Source organism: Myotis nattereri, assembly GCF_964212035.1.
Source record: "Myotis nattereri genome assembly, chromosome: X".
Classification (NCBI taxonomy): Eukaryota; Metazoa; Chordata; class Mammalia; order Chiroptera; family Vespertilionidae; genus Myotis; species Myotis nattereri.
The window spans coordinates 128894615-128903744 of NC_138078.1; the positions used below are offsets into that span (position 1 = coordinate 128894615).

General features: G+C 43.3%; 1 pseudogene across 1 annotated transcript in view; it reads left to right on the plus strand.

Annotated features, from left to right (window-relative positions):
• The window catches only part of LOC308511830 (large ribosomal subunit protein eL15-like), a 39600-nt pseudogene extending 36730 nt beyond the window's left edge, over window positions 1-2870 (plus strand). Inside the window, exon 2 of the transcript in view lies at window positions 2268-2870. The product of the transcript in view is annotated as a large ribosomal subunit protein eL15-like (transcript). The remainder of the gene's footprint in view (window positions 1-2267) is intronic.
• The last annotated feature ends 6260 nt before the right edge of the window (window positions 2871-9130 follow it).

Sequence of the window (9130 nt, forward strand, 5' to 3'; positions counted from 1 at the left end):
TAACAGAAACTACATCTTAACTATTATTGTGTACAATAATAAATTAATTAGTTACCTGAATGTGAATAGATTCTGTGGACTGATGAGGGCATAACTTATATAATAGTGCATTAGGGAACATGGAAGAACTGTGGAAGTAGAGATGATAAGCATAGACAAGTGTTTAAGAAGCTCATCTATAAAAGGAAGGACAGCTAGGGAAGTAGCCAGGATGGATGTTGGGTCACAAGAGAAGGATTTGATTTTGGTGTTATGATGATAAGAGAAATTTGATCATATTTCCAAGATTATGGAAAGGCTCTGATAGAGAACATGAGATTGGAATATAGAAGGGATGAGGAAAGATGATGGAAAGAAGCCCTTAAGGAGTCAGGAAGGTTGAGATCCAAAGCCCAGGTTAGAAAAAGGAGAACCAGTTCTTCTGAGAGGGAAATGATAAGGAAAGATGAGTGTGGGATCAAAATAACTGAGGGCTGGTCAGACATCTCAGGGATATTCCCTATGACAAAGTAGTCAAGGTTATCTGCTGAGACTGTGAAACAGGGCAGCCATTAATCTGAATTTCAGGGATTGCATTTGATTGGTGATGTTTTGAACAATTGGGTGGGATAGGAAATTGACCAAAGACAAAGGAATTTCAGGCTGGAATTGTGGGCTCAGATTATTTTGCAATCCATGAATCCACACTGACTTTTCTCTGGAAGAGACTAATTATAAAAAACAACAAAAGAGTGGAGAAGAAGTTCTGAAAACCCAAGCCAGTCCATTACATTAATAAAGAGAAGAGTTATAAAGCTAAAGCACTCCTTTGCAAAGATAGGCAGAGTGCAGGCCTTAACTAATGAAAGTTCATGCAACTCTCACTACAGCACAGGGAGCTAGGTATCACTGCCTAGGTCAGGTTACATTGATGGTGAGCTGTGAAGTATGGAATTCATCCCCATTTTTTTTCTGATATTAAATTTCATGCTTAAGTTATCCCCACTATGCTGCCCTAAACAGATCTTCCCTGGATACTAGAAAATGATGATGTATTTGAGAGGCTATTTTTCAGCAGAGTGCAACTATATTTTATGTGCAATTTCTTATTAGTCTGGCTTTTGAAAACCCACCTGAATAGTTTCTGCTTGTTTGTTGCCTGCATTTTTTTTTATTAAGCCCATTATTTTTTGAATTTTTCTTTGGGTCGGTCTAAAGAAGTGGGAATGTTATTAACAACCACTATTATTTATATGAAATTTATTTATACTATTTTCAATTATTGCTCCCAGACATTTTAACACCCAGTCTACATCCCTTTTGGTTAAACTGCTGGTGACTATATGGCCAGATAAATAGCAATCTTTTTTTTTTTAATATATTTTATTGATTTTTTACAGAGAGAAAGGGAGAGAGATAGAGAGTTAGAAACATCGATGAGAGAGAAACATCGATCAGCCGCCTCCTGCACATCTCCTACTGGGGATGTGCGCACAACCCAGGTACATGCCCTTGACCGGAATCGAACCTGGGACCTTTCAGTCCTCAGGCCCATGCTCTATCCACTAAGCCAAACCGGTCTTGGCAAGCAATCTTAAAGGTGTGCAGAATTGAAACTGACAAGAACCTTTACAAACTTACTAACTTTCCAAATAATAAGAAAATTTGTGAAATCAATTCTTGTCCCCTGAAACTACACATGAGAATATCTAATTCTCTGATATTTTCTCACACAATCCCACAGTGAACTTGTGGAGTAGGTACTATGATTATACCCATTTTACAGATAAAGAAACAGAAGCCCAGATAGGTGAAATGACTAATGTAAGGACACACAAATAATGAGTGATAGAATCATGATTTAAACACATCTCAAATATGTGCTCTTTTTGCCTCAGTTTAAAAATGGGTAGGATTTCAGTAAAACTTTCAATTTTAGGTATAAGTAGACAGAAATATTGCAAGGATATACTAAACCTGAACGTTTCTATAATGAGTTTGACCAGTTCACTTTTGTAGAGCATTCTACCCAAGAACAATAGAATAAATATTTTATACACATGAAACATGAACCAGGATAGAACATATGCATTTAGAAGGGTTCAAGTAGTATGAAAACGGTTCTCTGACTACATATACTTAAATTTAAAGTTCAATGATGTAAAGATCTCCTGAAAATGCCTAAATATTGAGACACTAGTAACATATTTTAAGTAAACCATGGGTTAAAGAAAACTAGAGCTTTCCGTCTGGCCGCAGCCATAAGGTAAACCAAAATGGGCGCTTAGAAGTACATCCAGGAGCCATGGAGGAAGCAGTCCAATGTAATGCGTTTCCTTCTCAGGGTGCGCTACTGGCAGTACTGCCATCTCTCTGTGCTCCACAGCCCCTCCCCCACACCACCACCACCTGACAAAGCATGCAGGCTGGGATACAAGGCCAAGCAAGGTTATGTCATATATCTGATTGGTGTGCACCATGGTGGCCCCAAACGCCCTGTTCCTAAGGGTGTGACGTACCACAAGCCTGTCAATCATGTTGTTAACCAGCTAAAGTTTGCCCAAAGTCTTCAGTCTGTTGCCAAGGAGTGAGCTGGACGCCACTGTGAGGCTCTGGGAGTCCTGAATTCTTATGAGGTTGGTGAAGATTCCACGTACAAATTCTCTGAGGTTATCCTCATTGATCCATTCCATAAGGTTATCAGAAGAAACCCAGACAACCAATGGATCACCAAATCAGTCCACAATCACAGGGAGATGCGAGGGCTGACATGTGCAAGTCGCAAGAGCCGTGACCTTGGGAAGGGCCACAAATTCCGCCAAACGATTGGTGGTTCTCGCCATGCAGCTTGCAGAAGTTGCAATACTCTCCAGCTCTACCATTACCACTAATATAAGTAATGTTTGTAAAATTCTTACTTAATAAACAATTTAGGACAAAGAAAGAAAGGAAGGAAGGAAGGAAGGAAGGAAGGAAGGAAGGAAGGAAGGAAGAAAGAAAAAGAAAAAACTCCAAAGTGCCCAACAGGTGTGGCTCAGTGGTTGAGCATCTATCCATGCACCATGAGGTCCACAGTTCGATTCCCTGTCAGGGCACATGCCTGGGGTGTGGGCTCAATCCCTTGGGGAGTGTGTAGGAGGCAGCCTATTGATGTTGATGTTTCTTTCTCATCAATGTTTGTATCTGTCTCTCCCTCTCCCTTCTTCTCTCTCTCTAAAATCAATAAAAAAAAAAACATTAAAAAAAAAAACTTGAAGGTGGAGGGAAACTAAGATGGCGGCATAGATAAACACCGGGAAATTGTGGCCTCCCACAACAATTGAAAAATACGGCAAAGGTCAGAGCAAACATCATCCCGAAAAACAGGAAGGCTGGCTGAGTGTAAATTCTACAACTAGAAGAAAAGAAAAGCACGCTGAGAGCCAGAGGAGCTGAGGAGGCTGAGTGCAGAGGTACGGCGGCGGCTCGCACGCGCGGAAAGGGGGTGGCACCTGAGGACGCGGCTGTCGTTTTGAATCACAAGCTCCCGACTGCTCTGAACTCCGGTTCTGGGAAGTCTCTGGGGACCCAGGACACATACGGGGAGAGGCTGCTCTCTCAGGTGGCAGCGGGCGAACTTGAGGACGGATTTCCCTCAGAGGTGCTTGCAGCCATTACCGGGACACTGAGACGCACGACTCCAGGCGGAGAATCAGCCATAGCTTCTTTCTCCGCCCTTTTGACTCCCTGAGACCCCGCCCCACCCAGGCTGCGGCAGAGGCTTTTGCATGTGAATGTACCTAACTACAGCCCAGCCAGACAGACCCGGAACTTCCAAGAGAAGGCCCAAGGCCCCGCAGCGGCTTGCATTGCTTCACAGCTGAGCCTCTTCGTAGCTCCTGCTGTGTGGCCTCAGGCAGGGGCTGACTTAGCACCTCCTTAGAACCAGGAGCCACTGTACCCAGTGGTCAGAGGGGGACCATTCTCCCACTTCAGACACAGCTGATTCCCACAGCCAATTGGCCTGGAGGTCAATTCCTCCCAGTGATCCTACAACAACCAAGGCACCAAGAGTGCACCAAGAGTGTCCACCCCAGGTAACTGGGGAGGCTGAGCCACTGGGCCCTACAGGACACCTGGCGCGCAGGGCCACTCTATCAACACAGGGAAGCAGCCAAAATGCGGAGACAAAGAAACAGGTCACAATTGGCAGAAACGGAGGAAAGCAGACGACTGGATATAGAGTTCAAGGCCACGTTTATAAGGTTTTTCAAGAATTTTATGGAAACCACCGATAAATTTAATGAATCCCTCAAGGAGTACAGTGAGACCATGGAGGACATGAAAAAGGACCAACTAGAAATTAAGCATACACTGACTGAAATAAAGAATAATTTACAGAGATCCAACAGCAGACAAGAGGATCCCAAGAATCAAGTCAAAGATTTGAAATACAAAAAAACAAAAAATACCCAACCGAAAAAGAAAAAAGAAAAGAGATTCAAAAAATATGAAGATAGTGTAAGGAACCTCTGGGACAACTTCAAGCGTACCAACATCAGAATTATAGGGGTACCAGAAGGAGAGAGAGGGCAAGATATTGAAAACCTTGTTGAAGAAATAATGACAGAAAACTTCCCCCACCTGGTGAAAGAAATGGACTTACAAGTCCAGGAAGCGCAGAGAACCCCAAACAAAAGGAATCCAAAGAGGACCACACCAAGACACATCATAATTAAAATGCCAAGAGCAAAAGATAAAGAGAGAATCTTAAAAGCAGCAAGAGAAAGACAGTCAGTTACCTACAAGGGAGTACCCATCCGACTGTCAGCTGATTTCTCAACAGAAACCATGCAGGCCAGAAGAGAGTGGCAAGAAATATTCAAAGAGATGAATAGCAAGAACCTGCAACCAAGATTACTTTATCCAGCAAAGCTATCATTCAGAATGGAAGGTCAGATAAAGAGCTTCACGGATAAGGAAAAGCTAAAGGAGTTCATCACCACCAAACCAGCATTATATGAAATGATGAAAGGTATTCTTTAAGAAGAGGAAGAAGAAAAAGGAACTCTTACCATTTGCCTTAGCATGAATGGAACTGGAGAGCGGATAAATACCACAGGATCTCACTCATTTGTGGAATATAATGAACAACATAAACTGATGAACAAGGACTGATCCGGAGACGGAGAGGCATTGATTGGACTGTCGGGCCTTGGAGGGAAGGTAGGGGAGGGTGGGGGCAAGGGGGAAAGATCAACCAAAGGACTTATATGCAAGCATATAGGCCTAACCAATGGACACGGACAACGGGGGGGGGGGGGTGAGGGGATGAGCGGGGGGGGGGGGCGTGTAGAGGGTACACATATGTAATATCTTAATCAATAAAAAAAATTAAAAAATAAAAAAAATAAAAAACTTGAAGGTGAAATTAGAAAGTACTTTGAACTAAATGCAAATGAAAACTCAGTATACCAAAATTTGGGGAAGCTGCTAAAGAAGTAGTTATGGGAGAAGGGCAAATTTATATCACTAGACTCCTATACAATATAGTCTTCCCTTATCTGCTTTTCACTTTCTGTGTTTTCAGTTATCCTCTGTCAACCATGGTCTGAAAATATTAAATGGAAAATTACAGAAATAAAAATGCATACGCGTTAACTTGTGGGCTGTTCTGAGTAATGTGACGGTGCCTTGCGCCTGTCCACTCTATCCCACCTGAGATGTGAATCATCCCTTTTTCCAGCATCTCAGCATCTCCTCACTGTATATACTCCTTGCCCTTTAGTGACTTAGTAGCCATCTTGATTATCATATCTACTATGAAGGTATCACAGTGCTTGTGTTCAAGTAACCTTTATTTTACTTAGTAATGGCCTCAAAGCACAAGAGTAGTGATGCTGGCAATTCAGATATGCCAAAGAGAATCCATAAACTGTTTCCTTTAAGTGAAAAAGTGAAAGTTCTAGACTTAATAAGGAAATAAAATAAATTATATGTTGAGGTTTCTAAGGTCTACAGTAAAAATAAATCTTCTATCCATGAAATTGTGAAGACAAAAAAGAAATAAGTGCTAGTGTTGCTGTCACACCTCAAACTGCAAAAGTTACCACCAGGATATATAATAAGTTCTTAGTTAAGATGGAAAATGCATTAAATTTGTGTGTTGAAGACATGAACAGAAAATATATATGTGATTCGGTATCTGAGGCTTCAGGCATCTACTGGGGGTCTTGGATTGTATCTCTCATGGATAAGGGGGGAGGTGAATTACTATATTAGAAAAAAAGAAAGGTCTCAAATGAATGGCCTCAGCTTCTATTTTAAGAAACTAGAAAAAAAGAACAGGTTTACACTGCGAAGAATAGGCAAATATGACAATAGAACAGAATAGAGAACAAGTTTGCAAAGTTTTTCTGAAGGGAGCAGATAGTAAATATTTTAGAAATTAGATTTTTTGTTCCAACTACTCAACCCTGCTACTTTGGCACAAAATCAGCCATAAACAATACTTAAATGAATGAAGCATACACATGTTCCAATAAAACTTTGTTTATGGACACTGAAATCTGAATTTCCTATAAGTTTCATGTGTCATGAAATGTTGGGTTATTTTCCAGCCATTTAAAAATATAAAAATCATGCTTAGCTTGAAGATCATGTAGAAAACAAGCACATAAGAAAATTTGTTGAAAGAAAGTGGGATTATTCACATCTTCACAGAGACTAAAATATGGCCATGTCACCTTGGAGGAATTATAATTATGCCATTCAAATACTAGGAAATAAGAAGGGGGGAGAGAGAACAAAATGAACCATTGATAGGGAGGTACAAGGAATGACTTGGAGCAAATACCCTCTCTCTTGGATGTGAGTCAACAGAATTGAACATGAAGAAAGGAGGAGGGTTGTCAGGTCAGTTTGGGAAGACTTTTAATGAGGTGCTAAAGAAAATTCTTTTCTCCAACCACAGCATCTTGGCTTTTCCAGCATCACTGCCCCTCCATCCCCTCTTGGAGGTGTCCAGACTGGTGCTTTGTAGGGCTAACATTGACTGAAGCAATGCCTTGACCAAGCAAAGCTAAAGGGTATAGCTCCTCATTGGCGATTAGGAGGGTACATATAAGGAGGGTAGAAGTCCTGGAGTAGACCACTGGATATGTGTTGCTCAGGGTTAATAACCCAAGCTGTTACATTTAATCTCTGCACAACTAAAGAAACATTCCTATATGTTTAGATACACGTGAGAGGAATAAACTGTATACATTCCATAGTCAGTGAATTACAAGAGTAGAGGCTCTTGGATTTGGCAGCTACTGGTAGATTCAAAGGATGTTGCTGAGAAGCAACAGTTTTAGCAAATAGTTCCCTTATTTACTGAAACTTGGAGAGTGTTGCTAATATTTGGGACCAAAAATATTATATAGTGTTTAACAGCCCCATGGATTTCATGAACTTTCTAGATTTTAAAATCATCATCCATGAAAAACAACTATGTCTTGATTTCAACGTGGCCCTGAGTTATTAAAATGGCTATGACTCTGAACTAGGTGTGTGTCTGTGGGAGGTTGTGGCTTAGAAGCAAATCAGAATTCTTATTTTTTGCTGGATATTTTCTAGTAGCTCTCTAGGGTCTAGGACAGGTCTAACAGTGTAAAATGTTGGCTCTTTCCTTTCCTTTAGTCTTCCCTGAAAAGAACTTCCAAGAGTGCCTTTAGAGCCTGCCTCAGTGGTGTTCAGCCCTTACTGTTCAAGTTACTTCTCTTTAGGTCTGACATAATTCCTTTGGTTTAGTGTTCTTGATGAAACCCTGAGTCCTAGGTCCAGAGGTATTTTATATAATGCATAGGGTTAGAAGCTGAATCTGACTAGAAATCAGTGTCTCCTTTACTCCTATTATCCAATTGGAGGAAATAGAAATTTAAGTAGGATCTTACCCAGTGACCAGAATTAACTTTCTTTAATTCTTAAATTCTAAGGTTCAATACACTTCAATTCTAAGTGTAATCCCAATGACTATTTATATAAAATTCCCTATATATGCTAAATATGTATCTCACTTATATGATAAACAACTATCATATATATATCTACACTAATAAAAGAGAAAAATGGTAATTGGCATATGGCGATACCTTTTTCATTGGCTAATCAGGGCTATATGCAAATTAACTGCCAACTAAGATTGGCAGTTAACTGCCAACTAAGATTGGCAGTTAACTGCCAACAAGATGGCGGCTAATTTGCATATGTAGGCACAATGCAGGGAGGCGAAAGGGAGAGCAGGAAGAAGCCCCCTGCCACTGACAGTGATTGGAAACCCAGGGGGGAGCTAAGAGCTGGGGGGCAGGGCAAAGGCGGCCCTGGGGCCGCCTTTGCCCTGCCCCCCAGCCATGATCAGAGAATCAGGCGCCTTTTCCGCCCTGGCCAGTGGTAGCAGGAAGTAGGGGTGGAGCCAGCGATGGGAGCTGGGCACGGTCGAAGCTGGCAGTCCCAGGAGCTAGGGGTCCCTTGCCTGGGCCTAAAGCGAAGCCCACAATCGCGGCGCCCCCCGCTGCCACTGCAGATCCCCGCTGCCTGGGCCGGACGCCTAGGCCAGAGGCGTTAGGCCTGGGCAGGGGCGGAGCCTGCAACCGCGGGGAGTTGGGGGTCCCCTGCCCAGGCCTGACACCTCTGCCGGAGGCCTCAGGCCTGGTCAAGCAGCCGATCCGGTGATTGGTGATCGGAGGGTGATGAGGGTCAACTCCTCTGGCCGAGGCATCAGGCCTGGGCGGGGGGTGGAGCCGGGGATTGGGGGGATATGATGGTCCCCTTGCCCAGGCCTGAAGCCTGGGTCAGAGGCGTCAGGCTTGGGCGGGGGATGGAGCAAGCAATCAGAGGGAGATGGGAGTCCCCTGCCCAGGCATGATTCCTGGGCCAGAGGCCTCAGGCCTGGGCGGGGGCCAGAGCCAGTGATCAGGGGGAGATGGGGGTCCCCTGTCCAAGCCTGACACCTCTGGTGGAGGCGTCAGGCCTGGGCAAGGGGCCGATCAGGCGATCAGAGGGTGATGGGGGTCAACGCCTGAGGGCTCCCAGTATGTGAGAGGGGGCAGGCTGGGCTGAGGGACACCCCCCACACACAGCCAGTGCACGAATTTTGTGCACCGGGCCCCTAGTGTGTGTGTGTATATAT